Source organism: Peromyscus maniculatus, chromosome 21 (genome assembly GCF_049852395.1).
Source record: "Peromyscus maniculatus bairdii isolate BWxNUB_F1_BW_parent chromosome 21, HU_Pman_BW_mat_3.1, whole genome shotgun sequence".
NCBI lineage: Eukaryota > Metazoa > Chordata > Mammalia > Rodentia > Cricetidae > Peromyscus > Peromyscus maniculatus.
Window position 1 is genome coordinate 2165831 of NC_134872.1, and position 12142 is coordinate 2177972.

The window sequence follows — 12142 nt, forward strand, 5'->3', positions numbered from 1 at the left end:
TAGAACTAACAAGCAATAAAAATGTCCCCTCCCTCCTCAGGGCAGCCAGGACACAGTTCTCTTGTCCTTGTATTTATGGGTTTGGTTTTTTGTATGTTTTAAAAGAAGCAGGAAGAATCCAGCTGGGACCTGTTTCTGGAAGGTGCTGGTAGAAAGGGGTGGAGGTGGGGGCTAGTATTCTGCTGGCTGGTGGACTCTGGACCTCTGAGAACTCAGGCTCAAGCATGTGCAGTTTCACCAGGGCTCAGGGAATAAACCCTCAGTCTGTTCTCAGCAGAGTTGCAGGTGGAGCTGGCTGTATGAGACTCTGACTGGGCACCTTCAGAGCCTTGGCACAGGTCCAACCCTAGCCAGCACCAGGTTAAGATCAGAGAGAAGAGCCCATACATGGTACCTGCCTGTCATCCCATCACGCAGGAAGTAGAGGACCAGAGGTTCAGGCTGGTCTCAGCTGCGTATAGAATTCAAGGCCAGCCTGGGCTACAGGAAACCTTGTCTCAGTAACAGAGCAGGGCAGGGAGCTGGGAGGTGGCTCCGTGGGTACAGAAGGGTTTGCTGTAGAAGCATGAGAACCTGAGTTCGGGTCTCACGTATCCAGGGAAGAGCCAGGTAGGAGGAGAGCAGATTCCAGGGGCTCTCAGGCCAGCCAGACCAGCCAAAACCACAAGCTCTGGGTTCAGTAACAGACTGTCTGAAAATAAGGTACAGAGCAATAGAGGAGGAGATCTAACACTCACTTCTTGCTTCCTCGTGTGTCCTTATGGGTGAGTGACCTGCGTACACAGGAATGTGCGCACGCGTGCTCACACACACACACACACACACACACACCCTGTTCTGACACCCTTTTGTGTGTTGCCTACACAGTTCTCAGCCCTCTACCCTCCCTGCCACAGTTACGTCAGCCTTGGCAACACATTTGAGATTTCCATGGCCGAGACCGTGGTCCAGACGTACTAACCAAAATAATTGACAAGTTATGCCTAAAAAACTATGTTGTGCCAGGAATGAATGTTTCAAGGCTTGCTCTGACCCTCATCTAACTTTGATGTATCTTTCTGGGTTTTGCCTTTAAAAATTGTATCCCTTGGGCTGTAGAGATGGCTCAGCTGTTAAGAGCACTGGCTGCCCTTCCAGAGGACCTGGGTTCAATTCCCAGCACCCATATAGCAGCTCACAACTGTCTGTAATTCCAGTTCCAGGGGATCTGACACCTTCACACCAATGCACATAAAACAAACAAACAGACAAAACACTATGCCCTTAAACTTGGACACCAAGAGACTTTTCAGAGGCTCAAGTGTAGAGAGAGGTTCCACAGAACCATTGCATCTGGCTTGAATCCCCAGGGATGGTACTCAGGCTTTGAACAACCTTGTTAAAAGTCAATGATTGCTGGGCGGCAGTAGTGCATGCCTTTAATCCCAGCTCTCGGGAGGCAGAGCCAGGTGGATCTCTATGAGTTCGAGGCCAGCCTGGGCTACAGAGTGAGTTCCAGGAAAGGCGCAAAGCTAGACAGAGAAACCCTGTCTCGAAAAAGCAAAATAAATAAAAGTCAATGATTGTTACCTTTTGCTAAAAGTCAATGATTGTTACCATTTGTTAAAAGTCAGGGATTGTTACCTTTTGTTAAAAGTCAGGGATTGTTATCTGAGTTGCTTTTTTGAAGGAATTACAGAGGGATCTGGACACACCATGACTGGAGGTAAAAAGTGAGTACCCTGGGATTCGGCAGAAACATGGGGAATTTAAAGTCCTCATCTCAGGAGCAACTATGTGCAGTTGTTAAAATGCTTGTTAAAAGGAAAATCAGTAACTGCACAATTATTGCTAATGTTAAAGATACAAATCAATGGCCCCTGAGACAAACAGTAAGTCCAGGAAAAAGGCCCTTCTTTGTAGGAAAAAGGGGAAGTGTTTAATGAAAAAAAAAAAAAAATGGATTTTCCCAGTAGAAAAGGGGAAAATGTTTAATCAAGGCCTATAAATAAAAAGGCCCCGTAAACAAAAAAAAATAAAGGGAAGAAAAAAAAAAAAGCCTTTTCTCGGTAGGAATAGAGGAAGGAGAAAGGTTCTTTCTGATTTAAAAAAAGAGAAAAAGGAATTAACGTCAGCAGGAACCCAGAGTCTCTGGCTGCATGCTGCCTGTCAGGGAGGGCTCGCCAACGCAGAGCCGGAACACCTGAATTCCGAAGAATGACGGTGGGCGGGAGGGCGGGTGGGCGGGGCTCCACAGCTGCAGCGTGAGCTGGCACAGCCGGCCCAGAACTCAGAATTTTCTTGTTTGCTTAATTGTGGTTTAAATGCTTTTTTGCTTTTCCCTCAGTGTGGGAATAACTCAATATTAAGGTTCCCTCATGGGAAATGTTTTTATTTTCCCCTAATTTCGGGAATAACTCATTGTCAATGGTCCCTTGACAAGAAAAAAAAAAAAAGTCAAAACAAGCCCAATTTCTAGTACAAAATAATTGCAGTCAGGGCATAGAGTACTAAGCCAATGCTATTTACATTTCCAGAGGTATTGGTCATTCATTATATGGAGGATGTTATCATCCCTTGATCTTCTGATCAATGCCTAAATTAATGCTTAATTTTCACAGTAAATGAACTAAAAGAGCAAAATTCATAATTTTTAATTGTATCATTGGGTATGCTCTTATCTGTTTATCATTACTGAGGATTTGGTTCTGCTCTCTGGGTTGCTTTCTGGAAAAGGTTAAATTCTATAAAAAATGTAGCACCTGAAACAGAGCAAGTTATTAGCTTATTAAATAATATGACTGCCAAGGAGAAAGTGCACAGAAGTAATCTCTTACTGATAAAGAGCCATTGCATCTGGCTTGAAATCTGGATGATAGCACCAAGGCTCTGAATTACCTTTTGTTAAATCAGGGATTGTTATCTGAGCTGCTGTTTTGAAGGAACCACACACAGAGCCTTTGCATAATTTAGGACCTGGCAAGCCAGGAGGTCTCATGGCTGAGAATTGCTTAGGCAAATGGTTCCTTCAAACAACTCCAGATAAGGTGTGATTTGTGTAATAATAAGGACACTTTTGCAAAGCCATGTTCGTCCATCAAGATTGATCCCCTCCCCCCCCCCCAAGCTTTTGCTAAGCCTGAATCACATTACGGAGTGACACTTTCTCTTCCGCTGGCCTGCACAAAGCAGAACACTGACACTCAAGCCCGCGATCTGGCTGTCAATGAAAAGAACTTAGAACTCTTAATTGGTTTAATCAGCATGGTTGTTGATAACTATCTCTAGTGAATCCTTACAGAACAATAGCAACAACAAAGATAAAACCAACAAAAGAGAACACCTACAGATGCACGAAACCAAAACCAGCTTTAAGGGCAACGCTAGAGACCTGACTTCCTAAGCACAGTAGTGTGGACTTTCTTCCCCCTCCTCCTCTCCCTCCTCCTCCTGCTCCTTTTCCTCCTCTTCCTCTCAGCTTGTCTCCTCTCCCTCCTTCTCCTCCTCCGCTCTTCCTTTTTCTCCTCCTTCTCCTTCCCCTCTCTTCCTGTCTTCTTGTCTTCTCCCTTCTCTTCCTCTTCTTCCTCCTGCTCCTTCTCTCTCCTTCATCTTTCTGTTCCTTTTTCTCCTCCTCCTCTTGTATTCCTCTCCCTCCTCTTCCTGGTAAGGCTTTGCTTTATTTGCTGGGTCAGTCTCCCTGAATGGTCCAGGTTGACCCTGACCTTGCAGTCTGCCTATTTTATCCTCCTGAATGCTGGGTGCAAGGTTGTCTTGTTGGTTTGTGCCTTTCTTGGTTTCACACAAGCTTTGTGTGAGTCATCAGAAGCAGCTGCACATCACAGTGCTGCCTGTAACCCCAGCCTTCGGGAGGCAGAGAGGCAGGGCTCAAGGCCAGCCTGGGCTACATCGTGAGCTCCGGGTGAAGCAGAGCTCTGTAGTGAGATGCAAGATCACAAACAAGGGAAACAGCTGGGTCAGGAAAACAGCCTGGGCTCAGGGGAGCCCACGGGTGTTGGCCGGGTGTGGGCAGGGGAGCCCATGGGTGTTGGCCGGGCGTGGGCAGGGGAGCCCACGGGTGTTGGCAGGGTGTGGGCATTGCTAACCACTTAGACTTCTATTTGTTGTGGGCTGCATAAGTCTGGGCATCTTGTGTGACGCAGAGAAGGCAGGGTCTTTGGGACACAGGAGCTCCAGCTGAAGCCAGACTGCGAGAGAGAATCCTCAAGCTGTGGAGCCTACATACCTGCTACCCAGGCGTGGGTATGTGTTCCTTCTGCATCACTGTGACAAAAATCCCGACAAACAGCTTGAAGGAGGAACTGTTCATTTTGGCTCAGGGGTTTAGAGGGTACAGTAGCCCATCACGGTGGGGAGAGTGTGGCAGAGTTCATGGTAGTGTAAACCTGACCAGAAAGCAGGGCTGGAAGCAGGGATGACTCTGACCCCATAAGACCCCTGTGCCGCTAGTCAGCCAGGTTCCACGAGCTAAAGGCTGCATATGCAGCAACCTGAGGGATCTCCTGCCTGAACACCCACAAGCTGGGGTTATAGGTATACGCCACTGCACTGGGCTTTTTTCTTTTTTAAACCATCAAATAGATTTTATGATAAAAAAAAAAATGTTTTTCAAAATGTAAGATGAGGAAGGGTGTGGTGGCATGTCTTCAGTCCCAGCCCTTGGGAGGCAGAGGCAGGCGGATTTCTGTGATCTGAAGGCCAACCCGGGCTACAAATCAAATTGCAAGCCAGGTAGAGCCCCATAGTGAGACCTTACCTCAAACAAACAAAACTTAAAATGACCACCGGATACGGTGGTGTGTTGAGGAAGACCAGAGTACCCCACCAGCTACTAAAGGGCTTTTAAAGGAATGCCAAGGGGTGGAGCAAAAGACCTCCCCCCAGTACAGCCAAGAGCAGACCATCCCAGACACCTGGTGACCATGCATGTGGTCAGTCCATCCCCGTATGCAGCCCTGGTGTGTAAAGCAGGCTCAGATCTCACTAGGAAGCTTTTGTGGGCTCCCACAGTGTGTGCTTACAATCCTAGCACTTGGGAGGCTGGGGCAGGAGAACCCTTACAATTTAGAAGCCATCCTGGGGTACCTAGTGAAACCTCTTCTCAAAAAAAGAAGATAAAATAACAGCAGCAATAAACTTGTCAGGTTGCTCAATTCTTCCTATTCCAGGACAGCTGGAAATGACAGGGTGAACCTGCGACCCAGGCCTGACCTGAGAAGGACAGGGCCAGGGAGGGACAGGGATGCTTCCCAGCTGCCTGTCCTTGTGTCCTGAAGGTAGCTGGAGAGGGGGCCAGGTTGTGCCTTGTGATGGTAGAGGTCAGATCCATCTGTTGCTAGAAATTCCTTTACTATGTCAAGGAGCACCCCTCCAGTACCTATGTAACATACACTGGGCTTTGTTTGCATGTGAGTTTGTATATATGTAAGTGTATATGTGTGTGTATATATGAGCGAGTGTATGCAAGAATATATGTATGTGTGTGTTGGCACACGAGTGCCTTGACACATAAACAGAGATCAGAGGACAACTTGCAGGAATCCATTCTCTCTTTCAACCATGTGGATGGGGGGAGGGGGTTTCCTGAGGACTGAACTGGTGTCAGGTGCCCTCATTCCTTATCCACTGAGCCATCTCAATGTCCCATTAACCAATTCTTTGGTAATTATAGGCAAAGCTGCTCTGAACATTGAGAACTGAGGATTCCCCACAAAGGCATCTTAATGTGCTTCAAGAACGTAAGTAGGTGATCAGTGTGTACGGAATATGCATGCTTAGCTTCTTTTTTTTTTTTTTTTTTTGGTTTTTCGAGACAGGGTTTCTCTGTGTAGCTTTGCGCCTTTCCTGGAACTCACTTGGTAGCTCAGGCTGGCCTCGAACTCACAGAGATTCGCCTGCCTCTGCCTCCCGAGTGCTGGGATTAAAGGCGTGCGCCACCACCGCCCCGCTAGCTTTTTCTTTTTTTTTTAAATTAATTTTTAAAATTTATTTTACATACCAACCACAGTTTCCCTCCCTTCTCTCCTCCTGTCCCCTCCCCCACCCCCACATCCACTCCTCTTCCATCTCCATTCAGGCCTCCCATGGGAGTCAACAACGCATGGCATATCAAGTTGAGGCAGGACCAAGCTCCTCCGCCCTGCATCAAGGTTCAGTGAGGCATCCCACCATAGGGAAAAGGTCCCAAAGAGCATGCTCAGCTTCTTGAAGCACATGCTCACCACGCAAAGCGTTGAGTTTCAGGGTGACATCGTTGCAGACCACAGCTTTGACTCCCCTCTGCTGTTACCCTCTCTTATCCCTTAGCTCTCCCTCCCCTTACCCTTTTCATATCCTCGATTGTCTTCTTGTGCGTTCTTGGTCCCACAACTGAACAAATGAGAGAGAGATCCGGTGTTCATCTAAATCCAGCTTTCAAGTGCTCTCCAGCTCCATTCTTATTGCAAATGACATCATTTCATTTTTCTTTATGGTTGAATAGCACTCCATTGTGTGTGTAAATATATGCACGCATACACATATAAAAATGTACCGCATTTCTCTATCTATTCATACATTGATGGGCATCGAGGCTGTTTCCCATGACTTGGCTGTTGTGACTAGAGCCTCGGTAAACATGGGTGTGCAGCTCTCTATTGTTTGTACGGATGCTACTGGAAGGATCCCGGGAGTGGTACAACTGGGTCATGGTAGGATTTGAGGCAGGGAACTGAGAACAGCAGCCAGGACTTAGTGCATTCGAGCTCTGGGAGGGTTTTTTGTTTGTTTATTTTGTTTGGTTTTGTTTTCAAGAGAGGGTTTCTTTGTGTAGCCCTGGCTGTCCTGGAACTCACTCTGTAGACCAGGCTGGCTTTGAACTTACAGAGATCCGACTGCCTCTGCCTTCCAAGTGCTGGGATTAAAGATGTGAGCCACCACAACTTGGCTTGAGGTCTGGGAGTTTTAGTTTTTGAGGTGCCTCCATATTGATTTCCATAGTAGCTGCACTAATTTATATTCCCACCAGCAGTGTATGGTTCTTGCCCACCATCCTCACCTGTGTTTGTTCTTTGTTTTATTTCTTTTTAAAAGATGTACTTATTTATTGTGTGTTTGTGTGTGTGGAGGGGGGGGGGAGAATTTCTCTTTCTATAATGTGGGAGTCCTGGGGATTGAACTTGGGTCATCAGGCTTGGCAGCCAGAGCCTTTACCTGCTGAGCCATCTGACTGGCCCTTTTAAACTATTTGCTGTTGATGTTGTTGTGTATGATGTGCACATGTGCATGCACCACAGCGCAACTGTGGAGGGCGGCTTCCAGGACTGGGTTCCTTACCTGCTGAGTCCTCTTGCCAGCTCCTTACTTGCCTTCTTCTCCCTTTTAAAGATTTATTTTTTTATTTTATGTGTATGAATGTTTTATCTGCCTGTACAAATGTGCACCATGTGTATACCTGGTGCCCTCGGAGGTCAGAAGAGGGGGTCAGATTCCAGGGAACTAGAGTTTCAGATGGTTGTGAGCCATCATGTGGCTGAGGAAATCAAACCTGTGGCCTCTCGAAGAGCAGCCAGTGCTCTTAACCTGTGAGTCATCTCTCCAGCCCTCTTGCCTTATTATTATTATTTTAAGATTTATTTATTTATTATGTATACATCAGATCTCATTACAGATGGTTGTGAGCCACCATGTGGTTGCTGGGAATTGAACTCAGGGCCTTTGGAAGAACAGCCAGTGTTCTTAACCACTGAGCCATCTCTCCAGCCCTCTTGTCTTATTATTCTGTGTGAGTTATTGTCTATTTAGCTCCTTTCCCATTTAATTAATTAAAAGTATTTATGCGTGTGTGTGTGTGTATGTGTGTGTGTGTGTGTGTGTGTGTGTGCCTACACTGGTGAACGCCACATGTGTGAGTGTGCCTGTGGAGGCCAGAAGAAGGCTTCAGATCCCCTTGAGTTGGAGTTACAGGAAGTTGTGAGCACCTGATGTAGGCACTGGGAACTGAACTCTGGTCCTTTAAAAGAACAGGAAGCTCTCCCAGCTGCTGAGCCATTTCTCCAGTCCTAAATTAATTTTTCTGGCAGTGTTTGGAATTGAACCTAGTGCCTCACACATGCTGGGAAGTGCTCTACCAATGAACTGTAGACCCAGCCCCCCCCCCCCCCCCCCCCCCGCCTTTTTTTTTTTTTTTTCCGAGATAGGGTCTCGCTGTATAGCTCAGCTTGGCCTGGAACTCTGTATCTAGAGAAAATGGCTTTGAACTTCCTGCCTCTGCTTCCCAGGTCCTGGGGCTACAGGTATGTGCCCCACATTCAGCTTATCTATTTGCTTCTGTATTTATTTATTTGAAACAGCATCTTCCTATGTTGCTCAGGCTGGCCTTGAACTTGGGGACTTAGGTGCTGTATTAGTCAGGATTCTCTAGAGGAAAGGACTTATAGAGTGAATATCTATCTATCTATCTATCTATCTATCTATCTATCTATCTATCTATCTATCTATATTAAAGGCGTTTATTAGAATGCCTTACACGCTGCGGGCCAGCTAGTCCAACAACTACTGTCTACCAAAGGAAGGTTTGAGAATCTAGCAGTTGCTCAATCCACGAGGCTGGATGTCTCAGCTGGTCTTCAGTATTGTGGGGCGTTTACCCACCACCCCCACAGCTTCCCAGAGTTTTCTTGAGTGCGATCAGCAGGAAATATTAGATAGAAGGATTTATAGCAGAGAATCTTGTGGAGATAAACAGATAGAAAATAAAAGATAGCCTCGAGAGGGCCTGGAACCTATTCCAACGGGCCCCGACTGTCTCTGCCCCAGGGTTTTTATAGAGACGCCAAGGGGTGTAGCAAAAGACTCCTCCCCCAGCACAGCCAAGTGCAGACCATCTCAGACACCTGCACTCAGGCCTGTGGTCCTGATCATCCTCTATTCGGACCTGCTGGGTAAAGCCACGAGGAACCCCAGAACAGGCTCCCACACAGTATACACTGGAATCCTGAAGAAGTAGGCTCTTGATGTTTTTGTTTTGTGACAGGGTTTCTCTGTGTACCCCTGGCTGTCCAGGAACTCACTCTGTAGACCAGGTTGGCCTTGAATTTACAAAGGTCCGCCTGCCTCTGTCTCCTGAGTGCTGGGATTAAAGGCGTGCGCCACCATCGCCGGGCTGCATGTGATTCTTAAGTGCACAGCGTTTCCTGGTGTGATAGTGTCAGCCACACACTTCCTCCTTCCTCTTTCCTCCCCCAACCAAACAGCCACAGTTTCCACTTCTCCCACCACAGATTGGTTTCGCCTGGAAGGTCTCTTTCTTTCTCTCCCTTTCTTTCTTTTTTTTTCCCTTTTCTTTCTTTCTTTCTTTCTTTCTTTCTTTTCTTTCTTTCTTTCTTTCTTTCTTTCTTTCTTTCTTTCTTTCTTTCTTTCTTTCTTTCTTTCTTTCCTTCCTTCCTTCCTTCCTTCCTTCCTTCCTTCTTTCTTTCTTTCTTTCTTTCTTTCTTTCTTTCTTTCTTTGACAGTGTCTTGCTGTATAGATCCAGTTGGCCTTAATATCACAGAGATCTGCCTGTCTCTGCCTCCGAAGTATTGGGATTAATCTTTTCTTTTTTGAGGGGCTAGGAGGGAGGGGTGAGACAAGGTTTCCTGTGTAGCTCAGGATGGCTTTGAACTCGTAATCCTATTGCCTCAGCCTCCCAAGCTGGAAAGGTCTCTAATAATTGTGTCCATCTTGGGAACTGCCAGCCTTCCGACGCCTCTCAGCAGGCGTCACTCAGAGGGTGGTGAGAAAAGCGTGGGTTCCTGGGTGCCGGTAAGCCGACCTCACAACCTCACAGCAGGCTCCAAAGACCAAAGTGCTTCCAAACTCCGGTGAAGTGGATGGGACAGTTCTCAGGAACCAAAGGTCAGGGGTTCAGCCTTTGCTTCTAACGTTTACTGGATAGTAAACAAACCACACAGCTGCCAACCTTGGCCACCAGACCTGTAAGCTGAGAACAGTCGTATCCACACAAGTGGGCATAGTCACACACACACACACACAACCCCTTGCACTCCAGCGGCATCAGGAGGCCCAGGAGTTCAGTGCCAGCCTTGGCTACATAGTGAGTTTGAGGCCAGGCTGGTCTACACAGCAAGTTCCAGGACAGCCAGAATGGCACAGGGAAACCCTGTCTCAAACCGATAAGTAAATCACAAACAGAGAAAGGAAGAGAGGAGGGAAGAAGGATCCACAAAGTTTAAGAGGGAGAAGCAGGGAGGTCAGTAAGAACAAAGCAACCACCAGCCAAGGCGGGTGGAACTGTCCTGTTTCGCTGTTTATCCAAACTACAGGCAGGTATCATGTGTCATCCTGGGGTAGCAAAAGCCAAGCTTGGCTATCAGCATGGTTACCTGCTTCCCAGGCTCCCACCCATCAGACTTGGGGCATGAGGGAAGGAGTCTTCAAGAATAAGGGGAGAAAGGAATCAGGTCTACCTGGAGGGTTAGGAGGGCTTCCTGGATAATTGGAAGTCAGCCAGAGCAGGGTTCAGGAAAGGGAAAAGGGGGCTCTGGGCTGGGGGGCAACAGAAGCCCCACGGAAGAGGCGAGGGGCATCAGGAAAGGCTGCAGAGGACTCTGACCCTGCCACAGACTTTAGGACCCAGAGCCTGCTGCAGATCCTAGGTTCACGATCTGCTATAAACTCTAGGACCTGCTGCAGACTCCGTATGTTTAGATGTTGGTCTTCCTATAGATGGGCTAGCAGAGATCTGGGATGCCATAATCAAGAAGATAACATGTTCAGATGTTAGCTAAATCACCCTGTCTGCAGTGTGGCCAGTGCGGGGATCTCTGAATTGTGCTGAATGTCCCACACAGTGAATGTGAATGGGTAAGATAGCCTCTGGAGAATGTCCTAGCCTGAGTTTACCGAATCTGCCGCAGGCCGGGCGTCACTTTACGTGGGCTGCTCTGTCCTGCCCGTCCTTCCTTTTTCTGCCCTTCTTCTCTGACCTCACTTTATTTCTCCAGGGTCTCATGAATCCCTGGCTGGGCTTGAACTCATTGTATAGGTTGAGGATGACTGTGAACTCCTGATCTCCCTGCCTCCACCTTTCATGTGGAGAGATGGGCATCACCATATCAGACAATGTTTGTGGGTTTTTTAGTTTGTTTTGAGACAGGATCTCACTATTTAGCTCAGGCTGGTCTGGAAGCAGCAATTCTTCAGCCCCACCTGGTACTGGGATTATAGGTGTGTGCCATCATGCTTGGATAACTGCTTGAATTATCCTTCATACTGTTCCCCACATAACTGTATTAGTCAGACATGATGACATTCACCTTCCCTTCTGCCTGGAAGTCTGAGGAGGGATGGAGACCAGTGTGTGTGTGTGTGTGTGTGTGTGTGTGTGTGTGTGTGTGAGAGAGAGAGAGAGAGAGAGAGAGAGAGAGAGAGAGAGAGAGCGCAGAGACCAGAGGTTGATATTAAGTGCCTTTTCCCATCACTTTCCACCTTATTTTTTGAGACAAGGTCTCTCACCGAATCTGGAGCTCACTGATTTAGCTAGACTGACTGGCTAGTGAACTAGGATCCCCCTGTCTCAGCCTCCCCAGCACTGAGGTCATAGATATGTGCTGTCACATCCGGCTTTTTATGTGGATGCTGGGATCTGAACTCAGGTCATGCTTGACGAGCACTGTACTGACTGAACCATCTCTCCAGCCCAAGCTGGCTTTCAATTCATGATTCTGGTGTCTGTATGCACCTATTGGTGCATGCCGCTACAGCGGGCTCATTCTGACCGTTTGGTAACTGGGCACAGAAACGTGGCTGCAGAGCTGGCCACGGACAGGCTCCCTCTGCACACAGAACAGATTGCCTGGCTCAGGAGTAGCTTCATCCTTTCTCCTGCCTCCTTAGGTCCAGCTTCTCTGAGGAAGGTACTCACAGGCAGGACTCTGCCCTGCCAGCTACTTCAGGCTACGAAAGCTCTCACAGAGATGACGTCACTCCAGCCTTGCAATGATAGCTCCTGTGAGGAGGGCATGATTACTCATATTTGAAAAAATATTATCAAAAGAGGCGTAGTGATTTGTCAAAGGTCAGAACCTGCTGGCAGAGCTCTTCAGACTTGCATCTTCTGACTCTGCATCCAGTGCTCAGCCTTATAACATTCATCAGCTGACGCAG

General features: G+C 47.6%; 1 long non-coding RNA gene across 1 annotated transcript in view; it reads left to right on the forward strand.

Annotated features, from left to right (window-relative positions):
* Positions 1-12142, forward strand: part of LOC121824793 (uncharacterized) — a 59105-nt gene that overhangs the window by 24484 nt on the left and 22479 nt on the right. The window contains exon 2 of the long non-coding RNA XR_013046835.1: positions 5669-5735. This is a non-coding gene — a long non-coding RNA (uncharacterized LOC121824793). The remainder of the gene's footprint in view (positions 1-5668; positions 5736-12142) is intronic.